Below are 16,652 nucleotides of genomic sequence, written 5' to 3' on the forward strand. Positions count from 1 at the left end.
TACAGCTGTTATTAAAATAACTTTTATAATGAGACACTAAATTTCTGGATACAGTATACAATATTTTATACACTTCTTAAAATGTCGGCTCAGGAAAACAATCCAAAAAAAAACAAGTTACTTTTCTTGATCGCTACCGATTTATAAAAACAAAACCGTGCAACAATGTTATATTTCTCAAACCGAAATAAATTAATACATATCAAGGAACCTAAAAAATTACGAAATATTTTTTGCTGCCGTTTTATTACGAAGACAATATTTCAGCTGTCTAAATGGCGTGCTTATGATATTTTCGCATGCCGCTTTAAATTTACCATACAAATAAAAGGAATTTTCTTTTGGCTTATCGGTTGATGTATTTTTCGTGGGCCTTAATTTTAAATGGGAAATAAATTACTTACTGAATGGATAACGAAAATTACCTGAAACAAAGAAAAAAAAGCGATTAGTGGGTGTGTTTTATCATTTATTAAAATATGTAGGTCATGTGTATTATTTGACATTGTTTCGTGCGTAATTAAATAATAAATGTAAAGAAACAAGAAATATAGGATTTGTCGGCTCGTTTTTGGTTATTATAACATAGAAAAAACTATATTCTCGGCGATTCTGCAAAACCTCCGTTAAAAAATACACACTTTAATGTAACGAAAATATCAAGAAGCCCAATATTATAATACAACTGGCAACAGCTCCTATCAGTCTTCGACGTTAAAAAACTCGTATGAGCTAGTTCGCCATTAGAGAGGTTGACAGTACGCCTCTCAGTTTGTTTAGTAATATTTCTGATAATAGTTTATAGTGTACTGAAAAAGGTAAGTAGTAGTAGTAAGTTGCTCTTGCTTCATCCATGAACCAAATACAATCGACAATCGTGCAAACAAAAACAGTATGCAGGCAAATAACAGTCCAATTATTAATGATTTTGAGAAATATGCTAGAGAAACCGAAAAAATGCTTATCAATCATTATGCGTACATCATATTGAATTTAAGTGATTTTATTACAAACACGGTTAATGATGACACAGAAAGATCAGAAGAAGGCATCTCGTATATTCAAAAAACGAACTGCCAACACAATGAGACGTCCAAAGACCCGGACTTCATAATCATAGAAGCAGAAATGGAAGAAGAGATAGGTAGTGGTTTTGAAGAATTTATAAGTAATTAAGGATGTAAATAAAACGATTTGAAAAACAGTATACTGAATACAAAAGAATCGACAAAGTGTTCAAGGTCAAAAGAAGTAAAGCAGACCAAAACAAATGGAGCAAACACGAGAAAGACAAGAGTAGAGAAAATGGGCTTTAGCTCATGGAATTACAATATAGAAAAGGCGGCAAAAACTATGAAACCTCGTTGCAATTGCAAGTTAAGTAGGGACGTCAAGACAAGACAAAATTGAAATGTTGTTCTATTTCTGACAAGGCTAGACACGTAATATTAGACAACTTTTGGAGAAAAACTTGGGGTGAGAAAAAAAAAAGAAAAAAAACTGATTAATACATAAGTAATCGTAAAACCTACAGAAAGACGAAGAGGAGAACCGGAAATATCTAGAAGGCAAACATTGACCGAGTTTTATTTAAACGCTGAACATAATCGAATACGAGTCTTCAGAAAGGTGTTTTTAAATACACTTTGTACTGGAGAAATTGCCATAAAAAAGTGCGCCTGAGAAAGAGTTACAGATAATAAGCAAGTTGAAAAGCAGCCGAAAAGCGGATAAGCAATAAAAAACTTAACAAATTTTTCAACAAATTACTCAAACTTGCGTCCCATTACTGCAGGGCAAATGGTTCAAAGTTATACTTGGAAACAGTATGGTTAAAAGCACAATTATATAGAGCTTACTGCAAAGATTTTTGTGGAAAAAATAATATAAAACTCATGTCAAGAGTCTCATTTTCCATAATTCTTGATCAGCAAAATTTATCTTTATACCAGCCTAAAAAGGATAAGTGCGATGTTTGTGTAGCTTTTGAAACAGAGAATATTTCACAAGATGAGTACCATTTTCACATTCTGCTGAGAAAAAAAGCACGTCAAGAAAAGGTTCCTGACAAAGAAGTTTTTACAACCGATCTGCAAGCTGTGCTACTCTAGGCAAGCAAGGTGAACGTTTTTTGTAGAATTAAAGAGAGGGTCAGGTAACAGCTAATGAGTTTGCAACAATAATAATAAATTTATTAAAAAAGAAAGTAGAGGCCAATCCTCGTAATAATAAACCAATGGTATTTTGTATAGCTATAGCAAAAAAAGAACATTCAAAATCTATCTGAGTTGACTAATAGCCGTAAAAACTAATTTCTTGCCAGTCGGTAACAAGTTTAATCATTTAATAGTATATTACTTTATGAGGCGGAAAAGCATGACTTTTCTTGACGCGCCCGATATTACGCGCCGAACGAAGTGAGGCGCGTAATAGAGGGCAAGTCAAGAAAAGTCGCTTCTTTGCCGAATAAAGTATACTATTTTTTCTTCAAACGTAGCAATTTTCAACCATAAATAGTACAATTCATACGCTATTTTTACTCGAAATTAACTGTGACAACTATCAAAGTCGTCTAGATGTTAGAAATTAAAATAATTAAGTCGTCGGTGGGATTTGCGTCTCCCTGGTTACAGTTGTTTGACAGTTGTTTGCAATTATTAAAGACAGCTTATTGTTGTTGCAACCGCAAGCGCAAATTTAGTGCGAAAATGGAAAACCTAAACGAAATTGAGTCCGCGGCTAATAATGCAGTAGCACGTTTGGGGCCCTCCAAGTCCGGAATAAAGTATCGGTTAGCGTACAAGCACTTCCGAGAGTGGTGCGATACAAGAGAAGTACGGCAAGTTACCGAAGACGTTTTACTGGCATATTTTAATTAATGGAAAATGAAAATAAATGGAAATCTTCTACAATGTGGTCACGATACTCTATGATAAAATCCGAGTTAGTTATTAGAAAAAATGTGGATATAAGCAAATTTTTAAAGTTACGTGCCTTTCTGAAACAAACAAGCGAAGGACATGGTGCCCGTACTAGTCTTAAATGATACAGAACAATGTGAAGTTCTGGACCCCCCAGAATTTGTTCCAACAGAAATGATCCAAAGAGAAGCTAGTTCCGAAGGTGAGTTCGATGATATGGTAAATGAAATTGTAACCACAGAAAATAATATCAGATGAAGAATAATGTGAAAAAAAAGAAAAAACAAAGATAGAACGCTAAAAATAAATTACGTCTACACGGTGAGAGATATATTCTTCTTCTTCTTCCTTCTTGTATGTAGGCATTAAAGCTACTGTTTCTTCTTCAATATTAGCCTCTTAAATTGTTTAAATTATCGCACCATCTTTCTCTTGGTCTGCAATACTTCTTCGTCCATTTGGTGACTTATCTCGTACTATTCGTACTATCCTATCCTCTGCCATTCTACTAATGTGTTCGTTCCACTCCTGTTTCCGTTTTGTCACCCATCCATTTATGACTTCTATATTGCATGCTCTTCTTACGTTTTCGCTTCTCTCCCTATCCAATAGACTTTTCCCTGATATTCGTCGGAGTACTTTCATCTCTGTTGTTTCTAATAGTCGTTTTGTTTTAGATATGTCAGATCTTGTCTCCGCCGTGTAGAGATGACAGATATGAAGGGCTTAAAAAAATTATTAGAAAGAAGTCGAGAGGTATATTACTATCGATGTACTACCCTATTCTAAAATTTCAGGGCATCAGTACAATTCAGCTTTTGCTTAATTTATTGGTACATTCATCTAAATGCTGCAAAGGTTCTTGAGTTTTACGATAGCCTTCCTGGGTAATTAGGTCCACTTAAGTACGTTTTTCGTTTTTCATAAATTTGTTGTTTTCTTTATAGTGTTGGTTGTCAGCGAGAGATCGTCAGACCAAGTTACTAGACTTTCTTAATAACGAAATTATCAAGAAACCAGAAGATGGCTAATTTAAGCTATACCAAAAAAACTTCTTTGGTATTATTAAGAAAGTCTCATCCGTCAATATCTACGTTTTTTTTGGTTTTTAAGATTCCTTGTATTTTTTTCCCAAACAATTTTCATCAAGACCTCTAGGAAACAAACATAACGTAGATAATACAAAATAACACGATCAAATAAGGAATATCATTTTTCTGTAATAAAAACAGAAAACTATTTAGGACATTTAAAAGCTATCTAGAACATTTACTACTCTTAAGATTCCGATTGTTTTCTTCCCATCTATGAAGGACACCGAAAAACTTCTAACGTATTATACTAAACAAAGGAATTAAATTTGTTCAAAAGTAGAGCAGAATTTAACTTCAATTAGTAAATGCAATGAAAGTTGTATTGATGGCTCAGCTCTGGCTCTAAAACTCTTTTAGAAATCTATTTAATTGCATTTTAAGTGAGATACAGACGTTTACTTGAAAGGGATTTATTTTTAGACAGTAGCGTATCATTAAATGTGTAATAAATTGTTCTGAAACAACCCTTTATAACATTACAAGGCCTTTATATATTTGAGGTGTCTCTAGGATATGAATATGAAGTGAATATTGATATAGAAATTATTTATTTCATTTTTAAACTGTTGATACCACAATTTAAATACTTAGAAAAATCTCAGGAAAGACATTCAAGAAAAAATTAAGAGAAGTATGGGACAAGAAAAATAGGTTGACATTAATACAACATTAATTGAAAATAGAAATATGGAAAACTTGTTTTGATAAGTTTACTAAACGACGAATTTGACAAAAAAATAATTAAACCAATAAAGTGGGAGAGAGAGAAAGAGTAGCAGAAATGGTCACCAAAAAACAATCAAAAATGATATTTAAGCACTTCAAATCAAATATTCAAATTTGTATCCACGTCATATCAATTTCTCCAGGCAGAAATCCATTTGTGAACACGATTGGTTAATACTCCATACGTAAAATGTAAAATAAAAATAAAATACTTTTTGGTAAAATATTGTAATAGTTATAATTAGACTTCGGCAAATATGCAAATAAAAATGTAGAAAATATGCGCATAAATATGCACGTGTTTATGTGTTCTTTATTTTAACAAAATGATCTGCATAAAAATTAGCTGCTTCTAACCATGTTCCCCATCGCGTTAAAATAGGTTGTGGTGGAAGAGGAATGTTAGGTAGCATTTCTTTATAAAGTTGAATTCTTATAGGAGATTTAAGAAATACTTTTTTGACACTGGATATCATGGTATTTACAAGAGGAAACTTTTTTCGTATTTACTCTGCAACTCTGTTTAATCCATGCGCTACACAAGTAACATGTATTAAATCTGGGAAAAATGTTTTTAAATTTTGTCCTGCTTTCACCATATAAGGAGCAGCATCCGATAAAATAAGCAGTAATTTATTAGAAGGAATAGTTGTCGGAAGAAAAAAAGTTGCTAATGTTTCTTGTATAAAACGCGAAATTGTTAAAGCATTTGTTTTCTCAAGTTGCTGGCATGAAATAAGATGAGATTTTGGTAAGGTATCTTCTTTAAGAACACCAATCAATAAATGAGCAATATACTTTCCTAAGGAATCAGTGGTTTCGTCTACAGATATGTAAAAATAATTATCTGCAATTTCTTCCTTAATATTAATTAACACCGACGAGTATAGCCCGTTCACATTATTTCTTCTTAGAGGCCGATCACTTGGAACATTAAGTTTGCAATATTTTTTTAGAAACGAACTAAAATTTACATTTGCTAATTTTGAAAGCGGTTTGTTTGCAGACACTAATGCGCGACACAAGTCTTCATTAAAAGTTTCTTGCTCATCAAATTTTTTTGAAGTAGATTGGAAACATTTAGCCATTGAAGTTTGATGTTTTCCTCCTATTTTTCCTTTTTTTGCAATGTGTGAAGCAGTTCTCACATGTTGGTCTATCTGAAATTTCTTCTCACATGCTATCTATAAATAAAAATAAAAACCTTTATTTTAACCCAACCTTTAAAATATAAAAATATACAAGGTGTTTTTGGTTAATCAAATAACTGGTTTGGAAAAAAAAACACTCGCTAAGTGTTTTAAATGCAGTATTAATCCACAAATTAGTTTTTGTTACTAACCATTAGTACATCATATAACTTATTTTAAAATTCAACAAAAGTTTTTTTTTGTTAATTCAATTACAATAAAAATAATTGTGTTTTAGAATAGCTGACTTCATAAAAAAAAGTAAAGGTGAAAAATTTTTCTAAATACACACCATTGTATTGTACCATGGACAATTTTTTCTCACTAAAGGAAGCTATTTTTCATTTAAAAACAACCTACGAGTACTAAATTTCAAGTAAATACGTTTATTGGTTTTAAAGTTATTGTTGTTATTAACTAAAAGAATTTAATTTTTTTTAATTTTAACACCCTGTATCTCGAAAAGTAAATAAGTTTGACCCCTCATTAACTATATCGTTTTGTTCAATTTTTCGAGAAGTATCTACAGTCAAACGTTGTAAGTGTCATTTGGAAACACCCTGTATGTATGAAATATTAGATATTTAATAGAAAATATTAGATACTTACAATTTTGCCACAGACTGAACAGTAGATTTTTCCCATATCCATAGACAGCTCTTTATAAGGTTTAATCCAAGTTGAAGCACTGGTTGTTTTAGGCATTATAAAATCACAATCTTCCTTTTTGTTACGCATAACGAGTGTTTACGCTTTGAATATTAAAACAAAAATGATTTACAAATCTGAGCATCAAATTAGAAATGTTTAGGTACCTAATTCAATAAACTGGGAGATTTTGGAAAATCCCTAAATTAGGAACAAAACTATTAGCCGTTTACCTGCTGTTAGGATACAATAAATTGTAGATAGATTTGGGGATTAGATCATAAAATGCAAATGAGCGAACCCTTAGCGATTATCCAATAACTGAATGCCTCAGTGACCGAGACTTTCTAAGAATGTTGAGGGCTACTTAAATTGATCTTCTTTGAAATTGTAAATGTTTTGTACCTGTAGAGATTACGTACTTAGATCATTTCTTGATTAAAATGGCTACAAAATTTTATACAAGAATTGAAATAAATTGGCATGTTTAAAAATTTTCAAATACAGTATAAAACTCTGAACTTTTATGCACTTTATGCAAACTTTTATACAAATATGCCAAAATATGAAATATTTGCATAAAATATGCACAATATGCAAAATATGCAATATGCATATTTGCCGAAGTCTAGTTATAATTAAGGCAATTTTTATCTGAAAGACGTAGTTACAATTTCTCGTATTGTAAAAGTGAACATCAGACTGCTTTATTAAATGGGTCCGTTTTCTGTGAATTTCGGTCAGAACTTAAAATATTAAGAGAGTAGGTAGCGGCATCATTTTGAATTAAACAAAAAAAGGTCGGCAGTGTTCTACATAACTAAATCCTGCTATAATCCTAATAGCTTTCGTTTGCATTCTAAAAATTTAAAGTGAATTTGTTGAATTGCACCATATTTTTAATCCATAGTTTAGGTGAGAGTGGAATAAAGAAAAGTTATGTCATTTTTAATGTTTAAAAGTTGAGAACCCTTGCTAGTTGGCAAACAACAAATAATGAACCTATGGTTATTAATTGATTACCTATGGTTATTCCCAATAGTTTAACAGTTTCTTTGCTATCTAGATCATAATGTAAACTACTTGCAGATATAACCAAATTTAGCGTTTTATTAGAGTTAAGTTTTAGTTTGTGTGCAGCAAAACATGTGCTAGATTTAGTAGAAGCTTCGTCATAAGACATTTTTAAATCATTATTTTTTCCTGATATAACGTATGTCGTATGAGTGCAAATTGTACGGATTTGTACGGAGATATGAATTTGGGTAAATCTTTGGCATAAATAATAAACAAAAGAGGTCCTGAGACCGAACCTCGTAGGACTTCATGTTGGAACTATCGCCTGGTGTCTGCCACATAAATAAGAAGTTATAAGCTTAAGAGGAATACCTCTGATTTCATAGTAATTTAATTTGTGAGGCAAAATGTCGTGTAAAACACAGCCAAAAGCCTTCGAGAAGCCTCAATCACCTGGCTTACAACATTAATACCGCCTTCGTAGTAGAACGAGCATTTTTCAATCCATATTGTGAGTTGCTGAAGTAATTATTTGACTTAAAATAGGAATACCATTGTTGTTTGATAACCTTTTCAACCACTTTCTTAAAAGTAAAACAATGCTTATGGGTCTGCAATTGTCAGTTTTTTAGGAATCACCTTTTTTGTAGGTAGCTAGTACTTTTGACTATTTCAGTACTTCTGGAAATACTAAAGTTAATAGAATTAAATTGTAGCATTTGCACTTTCCTTGAAGGAAATTTGTATTTTGAATTGAATTTTGATTTGTACTTTTGATTTGTACTTTGATTTAAATTTAGAAATCCCCTCGTATACGTATTATATTGTAATCCCCTCGTACATATTTAAAATATCAAAGAATAATCTTAGTCAGCATCAAGACTCCCCAAAAAAGTAATAGAATGGCAACCGATAGATCGACGGAAAAGAGGAAGACCCAGATTAGAATGGCAACACGGCGTAAACAAGTCCATGAGCGAAAGAAATTTAACAACAAACGACTGCGAAGATAGGAAGAGATGGTGTTTAGGTATCGGACAACGTCGAAAGACGTTCTAAACCGATGTATATATATATAAAGGATAATTTCTTTAATTAAAAAGGACATCGACATTAATAGTGGAAAGAGATGTAATTATATTCTCTGCTATTGTACTAAAAATTTGATTTATTTTGTCTGGAGGTAGATCAGGTTGTACTGAACTGGATCTTGTATTGTTTCTTTGAAATTTATTATTTTCCAGCAGTCTCTAGGTTTATTATTGGAATTAGTAATAAAATCACAGTAATTGACTCATTAGTATTTTGTACTGGCCGATTATATTCAAATTTTTATTATTTATATTATACAGTACGGCATCTTCAATGTGTTTCATTAGAGGAAGATCAGATCTGTAAGACCTTAGTTCATTATTAAACCATTGCATGGGTGTTTTTTGAGCAGTTTGTGGTACTTTTTTTAGTAAAAAAAGCTTAAATATTTAGTTGTTATAAGTTTTGTTAAAAAAAACTGTCAAAAAATCAGGATCATGCTTAATCTCACAGAAAAAGTCCATTTTGGTACTGGTTAGCGCACGTTTAAGCTTCTGTAAAACAGAAGAAGTAATAAACCGTTGAAATGAGAGCGCTAGGAAATGGAAACAACAAGTTTACAGCCAGTACAAATTACCGCTATATTCTTGCCTGATAGTCTATTAAAAAAAAATTGTTGCAAGCGTTTAAAAGAATTTTTCAGTTATGTGACTGCCTTAAGCACGGTTTGAAGTATACTGATTTAAAACTGTGTAGTGATGTCAAAAATTCACAAAGCAATATTATTAATCTCGAGGAAGAAAATACGGATAAAGATGAAACTGATTTAGACTTACGTGATAAAAATTTGGGAATTTTTATCTTCAAGATGAACATTTTGATGAAGTAATAGAAGATTCTTCCAGTTCATAGCCCAATAGTTTCTCTATTCGATTATATCGGATTTAAAAAAAAAAGAAACAAATTGCTTTATTAAAAACCGAGAAGCCCACAGCCTGTCCCTAGTCCGGATAAAAGAGGAGGGTTGATGGGCCATGTTAGCATCCTACTTATTGTAAAAGAAAACAAGGCTCAAAGAACCGATATAAAGCGTCGGAACCAGACGGAACCTAAGAAGACGAACCACGCAAAGAAAAGGAAAACCAGAAGGAAAAATAAGCCCACAATCATATTATACATTATACGTCTGTAAGCCCTTCGAAATGTGAGTTTACAGACGTATATTACGTATATCCTGGACTGAGCACGTGACCAACGAAGAGGTACTACGCCGCATAGGTAAAGAGAGAGAGAGGTGGGAATAAGTATAAAGAAAAGAAAGTTGGAATACTTGGGTCACGTTATGAAACATAATAAATATAGAGTACTACAGCTGATCGTTCAAGGGAAAATAGACAGCAGAAGGGGTCCAGGGAGGAGAGGACACTCGTGGCTCCAAAACTTGCGGCAATGGTTCGGATTGTCATCTGCTGAACTATTCAGATCTGCCGTAAACATAGTCAGAATAGCCATGTTGATTGCCAACGTTCGGAACGGACAAGGTACATGAAGAAGAAGAAGAATCAGATTAGCAACACGGAACATTACTTTTTTCAACAACAAAGATCAAAAGATAATAGAAGAACTGATAAATAAGAACGTAGACATTTGTGCAATCCAAGAAACCAAGAAGAAAGGTAAAGGCCAAAGAGACTATAACCAATATTTTCTAGCACACAGCGGAGGGAAGAAAAAAGAACGAGCACGAGCAGGCGTAGGTATAATTGTCCATAAAAAGTTTAAAGACAACATAAATAACTGCCGTTATATCTGTGAAAGACTAATACATATGAACATCACAATAGACTACCAAAAATTAAATGTTATATCTATCAATAGCCCCGAGGACTGCAAACCTAAGGAGGAACGGGTGGTATTCTACGAACAATTGCAAACTATCCTGAATAAAATACCATATGAAGAACCCTTAATTGTTATGGAGGACTTTAATGAACGAATCGGAAATGAAATAGTTAAAGGAGTAAAACAATGATTTAAAGAAAACCACTTCAACGCAAATGGAGAACTCATGGCTAATCTCTGTGCCTTTGACAAACTGAGAATTAATAATACATTTTTCGACTATAAGCTCTAATATAAATATACATTTGAAAACTCCAGGAGGCACAAATCTATGATTGATCTTATACTCACTAATAGAAAAATCCTCCCAAAGCCAATTCTAGATATTCGAACTTTAAACTCAGCAGACGCATGTAGTGAAAACAAACTAGTACTAGCAAAGACAAGAATGAAAATAACACCAAAACATTTTCTACAGAAAATCACCGAGGAAAAGTTCAATGTAGAATTACTGTGGAACGACTCTACAAGAGAAATGTACCAAAGGAAGCTAGCACAGCAGATACAGCTAAACATAAATGAAAACACTCCAACGAATATCAGGGAAAAGTCTGTTGGATAGGGAGAGACGCGAAAACATAAGAAGAGATAAATGGATGGGTGACAAAACGGAACAGGAGTGGAACGAACACATTAGTAGAATAACAGAGGATACGATAGTACAAATAGCACGAGATAAGTCACCAAATGGACGAAGAGGACGAAGAAGTATTGGCAGACCAAGAAAAAGATGGTGCGACAATTTAAACAAATTAGAAGCTTAATATTGAAGAAGCTACATACTTTAAAGACTACATACAATAAGGAAGAAGAAGAAGAAGAAGAGCCGAGAACATTTGTTTATGTATATCGATTTTTACCTTCGAAATTTAGTTTTGTGGATGAAGGTTCCAAACCAAGGCTAAAAACAAAAAAAAAATTAACCTAATTTGTTTGGTATTTTTTACGCACAATACCGATCGTTTTTATTATTATACTATACGTTGTGAATACCTTATGAATATATAAAAAATTTTATCGAGCTCCTAAAGAGCAAGGAAATGGTTAAAAGGTTACCATCCTATTTTTGATAACTTCGTTGCAAATGCCTTTGCACTTTGATCAGTTGTATCTCAGAAATCAGTGCTCGTAATACACTTCTTCTTTTTTTAGAAGCGATTTTTCTGAGGCCGTTTACTGATTTTAGTTTAAACTAGTAGTTACCGAGATATTCTATTTGAATATAAGCTAAAAATTATTTATAAATTAAAAAAATTTCTGAGTTCTCCTACATAATTAGATTTTAATTCTATAGAGTGATTTGAAAAGGTGACGAACTCTTTTAGATGTAAAAAAAATTAGCAACCTTTAATATGGTTAAGTTTTGTTGTGTAAGATTTTAAAGAATTTCACTTTGGAATAAGATTGCATAATTCAGATGCGAAATCTGCTAAATTGATTTTACTGAAATTTGGATTCGAGTAATTTTAAATTATGCAAGACAAGTTAACACGAGAACTTTTGGACTTAAGCCGATCAGTATATTCATAGACGGACAAGCGACCATAGGAGTCTTCAAGAACCCTAAGGTTTATATTAAACTAGTTTAGGAATGCCAAGGAGATTCACTGATATAAGCATTACTACAGCTAGTTTGCAGAAGAGAAATAATGATACAAAATACTTTGGTCGGGAGCCGGGCTTCGATATGCCAAATACATGGTCCGCAAATGAAAAAAAACCTGGTTAAGCCTAATATGGCAAAATATCTACTGGATAGATATGTATAAGCCTGATATACAGCAGAAAACAAGCAGGAGTAGGCTTTCCTTGCTTGACTTTTATCAATATGGCTTTTTTATGAAAATTTAAGCTGTAGACTATGTAGCAGAGAACCTAAAATAAACCAATCATTACTTACTTAGGTGAGTTGTTTATATATCAGTCAGCAAAGCTTCTTAAAGTCTACCAAGCGATTGCAAAAACTATGGTATATATCCACTAGGCCTGTACAAGCTGGTACACTTTTAGAATTCGGAAATAAGTATCATGTATAAGCGAAAGATGCAAAATAAGCTGATTTCCTTTAATCAGCAGATCTGTATTTAAACAGCTTGCTAAAAAGCTTTCTCATACAAAACACACACAAATTATTAATACTTGTTATATTTTTCCAACTGCTTCCATCTTTTTCCGCAATATTCACATTATTTACATTAAAATTCCCCGAGAAACTTTGTAAACTTATCAACACTAATCGCCGCATTTGTTTCCCTCCAAATTGCGTGCTATCCCTACGTTAATGCTTCCGGAAGTGGAGCGTTCCCATTTAAGGTATTGATGAAGTCTTAGTTTATGACGTCTTTAATGGACTTTTAATTCCATCAAATTTAAAGGTACTGGAGCATTTCGTTTGGTTTTTAGAGACAGGCGTTTTACGAGCGTTTGTCACGCTCTCCACGTCGTTTTAGATTGGTTTAGTAAGTTCAATTATTTTTTCTGTGCTCGAATTAATACTTCAAAAGAGTTTCTTTTGCTGAAATGTGTCTGTTTCATTTAGTTTTAATAGAATAGTCGAATTTGTTAGTTGGGACAAGTCGAATACCCACTTGAAAAAAAAATGTCAAAGGATTTCATACCTCTCATAGAAAAAAATAGGTAATAAAACTGTATTTACTACAAAAAGAATTTGCCAATATCTTAAATATAAATTAGAACGGTATAAATGGGAAAATTTAAGTTAAATTTAAGCAGCAAGGGAGCGTTAAGACAATGGAATCAATAGAAGTCGCTACTAGCGTATACGGGAATAATATGTTAGTATTACGACCATATAGACTAACAGCATTTCATTGCCGTTTGAGAAAGAAACGAAGGAAGAACTAAAGCAAACTGAAATTACTGCTAAAGTCTCTGTCGTAAGACCAAAAGACAGCAAGAGGTCTGGAAGTTCGTACCTTATCCAGGTATCTAAATCAGAAGATATCAAAGAAGTGAAAAAGATGACGGGCCTTCAAAACATCACAGTAAAGTGGGATATATATAGCAAACATACTAGAGCCACTAAATGTTTCGATAACCAGGCATTCGCCCACAGAGCAAGAAATTGTTTCAGGACACCCAGGTGCACAAAATGCGCCGAGAACCACCTTACGAACAACATCCCCTTTCCGAGTTCAAAAGAAGGTCAGATGTTATAACTACGAAGAGGACCATACTTAAACTACGTGAATTGCAAGCACATATCGAACATATGGACAATCAATCTTAGGAAAACGCAAGAAAAGTAGGCCTACTCCAAGAACAAATTTGCCACCGCATCTTCCAGTTTACAGTAGTACTACGAGCGGAATGTTATTCGCCTAATTTGCAAGAAGAAAACAAAAAACAAACCAAACCATCAACGCCCAAAAAATACATAAAAGCATGAAAAGAAGCCAATAAGATCGTGATTGTCGATAAAATGCTAAGTATTACAGGATATGAAGAAGAAACTTCTCAAAACAAGATCGGAAACAGCTTATTCGTAAAGAATTTTACAACCTCAATTAAAAGGCTGAAAATACTGCAAATCAACATAGCCTCAATAAGACTAAGGATCTACGAACTATGATAGATGGTTTTCGGAATAAATCCAGACGTTATCTGTATATCTGAAATTTTGAAGGATATAGAAAAAAAATACTCCAAATCACAAAAGAGCAGAAATTTATGTCAAAAATAATCTAAAATGAAATCAGGTAGTAGTATATCTGTTAAGGTTAATAAATGTGATATTAAAAGAGGTATTACTAATATTTTTTCTCTTGACGCAACATCAGCAAGTGCTCTCTCTTACTCAGGAACCAGCTTAGATCTGACTTTGGGTGTTTTCAAAGCTCTTAGTGCAGCTTGACTGTTAAAGCAGATAGAGATGATTCTGTCTGAGCAAGCTCTATATATTATTTAAGCACATACCAGCTGCTATGCTCGTCCATTCGGGACCGATCCGTGAACAACCGCTTCGACGGATCAGTGCAGGCTGTCATTTGATCTACTCATCAGGGTCAGGAAGTTGAACCAAGTTAAAGGATGAGAACTTAAATTGGAGATCATGTACCATAGAGAGCACAGAACAACAATCAAGCATCAATCACAATGGCCCATCCGACCATTCATTCCCAACCAGTAACCAGAGCAGTTAAGAAGATAGGCTGTCATTATGGCTTTGCACTCTACTATATGCTGGCAAGAGCTACCATGGGAGTGGTCCTCGTGGCTCCTGAGATGCCAATGCATGCCAAACGCTGAAGGTGAGCCAACTGGACCTTAGCTAAAGACAGTCTAGCCCGAGGACACCACACAACGGCCGCATACGTTAGTATAGGTTTTATCATGGACTGGTACATCCAATATAAAATTTTCAGCTGCAGACCCCATTTGGGGCCCATCTGAAAGCTCTTGTACATGCCAAGAAAGCTGCCGCGGCCTTCTTCATCTTGGCGTCGAGATTTTTGGCGACCATGAAAGGTTAGAATTGAGCATCTCTCCTAGATACTTCACTGACTTAAAAACATATAAAGTTTTACCATAGAAGGTAAACTCTCTGGTAGATCCAATAAACCTTCTCCGAGTAAACGCAATGATTCTAGTGACTGCACTCGAACGGAAACACAGCAATGGTTCGAGTGACTGACTAAAAGCTCACCCTGTATATATAAAGGAAACTGCAATAAATTAGAATACCATGTGTAATTAGGAGCAGTCGCTTTTTTAATGTTAAAAAGATAAGTGAGAAAAGAAACACATCTTCATATACGGAGTCAAAATTTATTCTAATTTGTAAAATTAGTGTAAAGTAAACTTCCACTTGAATAATTGGGACACTCCATTTTTAGGAATGTAAACAATAAGTTGTTATTGGTATTTTACACAATTTTGACCTTGAATTATTATTTAGTATTTTATATTATTTATTACTGACACACTTTTAATTAATTTTTCTAATGTATATAAAAACCCAAAATTAGCAGCTTCGAAGTGGAATTTTCCTGAAATTGCAGTATAGTATTTAACAGGCAAAAACCGCATCCCATGAAAATAGTTTCATTATCCACCGTTGTTTATAATTATTCGAAATGTATTCACTAATTATGAAAATAAACCCCTTTCATATCGAATACTATTGAGCGTGTATATACTAATGTAACCCGCGATTATCCAGTCGGTTGTGCCTTCCATTTAAAGTTATTTGCGGAGATAATGATCCAAATGTACTGTTGATGTAATTTAGATGCATAAGTAATAAGTTCTGTTTTGAATTTGTTTCGTAACAATCTACTCCAAACATTCGCTAATTACTTAGGGTATGGTAATTACAAACAAAACAATGGATGTATAATTCGTTGTTTTGTTGAGCATTTGTGCGGTAGACGAATTATTATTAACCTTGTAATGTCGGCTGACGTGAATAGAGCATACAGAAGCTACAATTAAAAAAAAATATTCCAATATGCATATGGAATATTCGGTACAGTGTATTTAAAAAAATATATATACTATTATGCTTAATGCCAACTTTGCTCTATCTGGTTAGGTTTTATTCATTATCCTAACATTAAAGCAAGGGAAGTGGATGTTGTTTACTACCTAACGTTTAATCGAGAGCATTGCCAAACTATTTAGCCGGGTCTGGCTCATCGTGAATCGTAAATACCTTTTCATGAGTTTCAATCTTAAAAAACTTCAAATGTTAGAAGCAAAAGAAACACATACTGCTCCAAAAACCATATTAAGAATAAACTGTGCCATCTTTAATGTAGTCTTATTTTTCTGGCCTCTTCATTTATTCTTGCAGCTTTTATATGGTGGCGAAGTCTTTTGATTTTATCAACAATTACTTGCTTATCGAATTCTGTGTCACAATCATTCATTAAGTAAATAATCGACTTAAACAATTTTGAATTTTTCGAATATAGTCTGCATTCTTTACATTCTAGTTTGAAGCTCTTAGTGTAGCTTCTTTAAACATTCAATCATACATCTTTTAGTTTTATCTTCAAAAGGTAATCCGCACCTTCTGCTGTTTCTCCAGGCATTATTTTTTAAACGTCTTTTTCTTTTTTTTTTAACGGAGATTTCCATTTCATTATATTTCTCCAAAG

This window comes from Diabrotica undecimpunctata, chromosome 6 (assembly GCF_040954645.1).
Source record: "Diabrotica undecimpunctata isolate CICGRU chromosome 6, icDiaUnde3, whole genome shotgun sequence".
In the NCBI taxonomy this organism is placed as follows: Eukaryota; Metazoa; Arthropoda; class Insecta; order Coleoptera; family Chrysomelidae; genus Diabrotica; species Diabrotica undecimpunctata.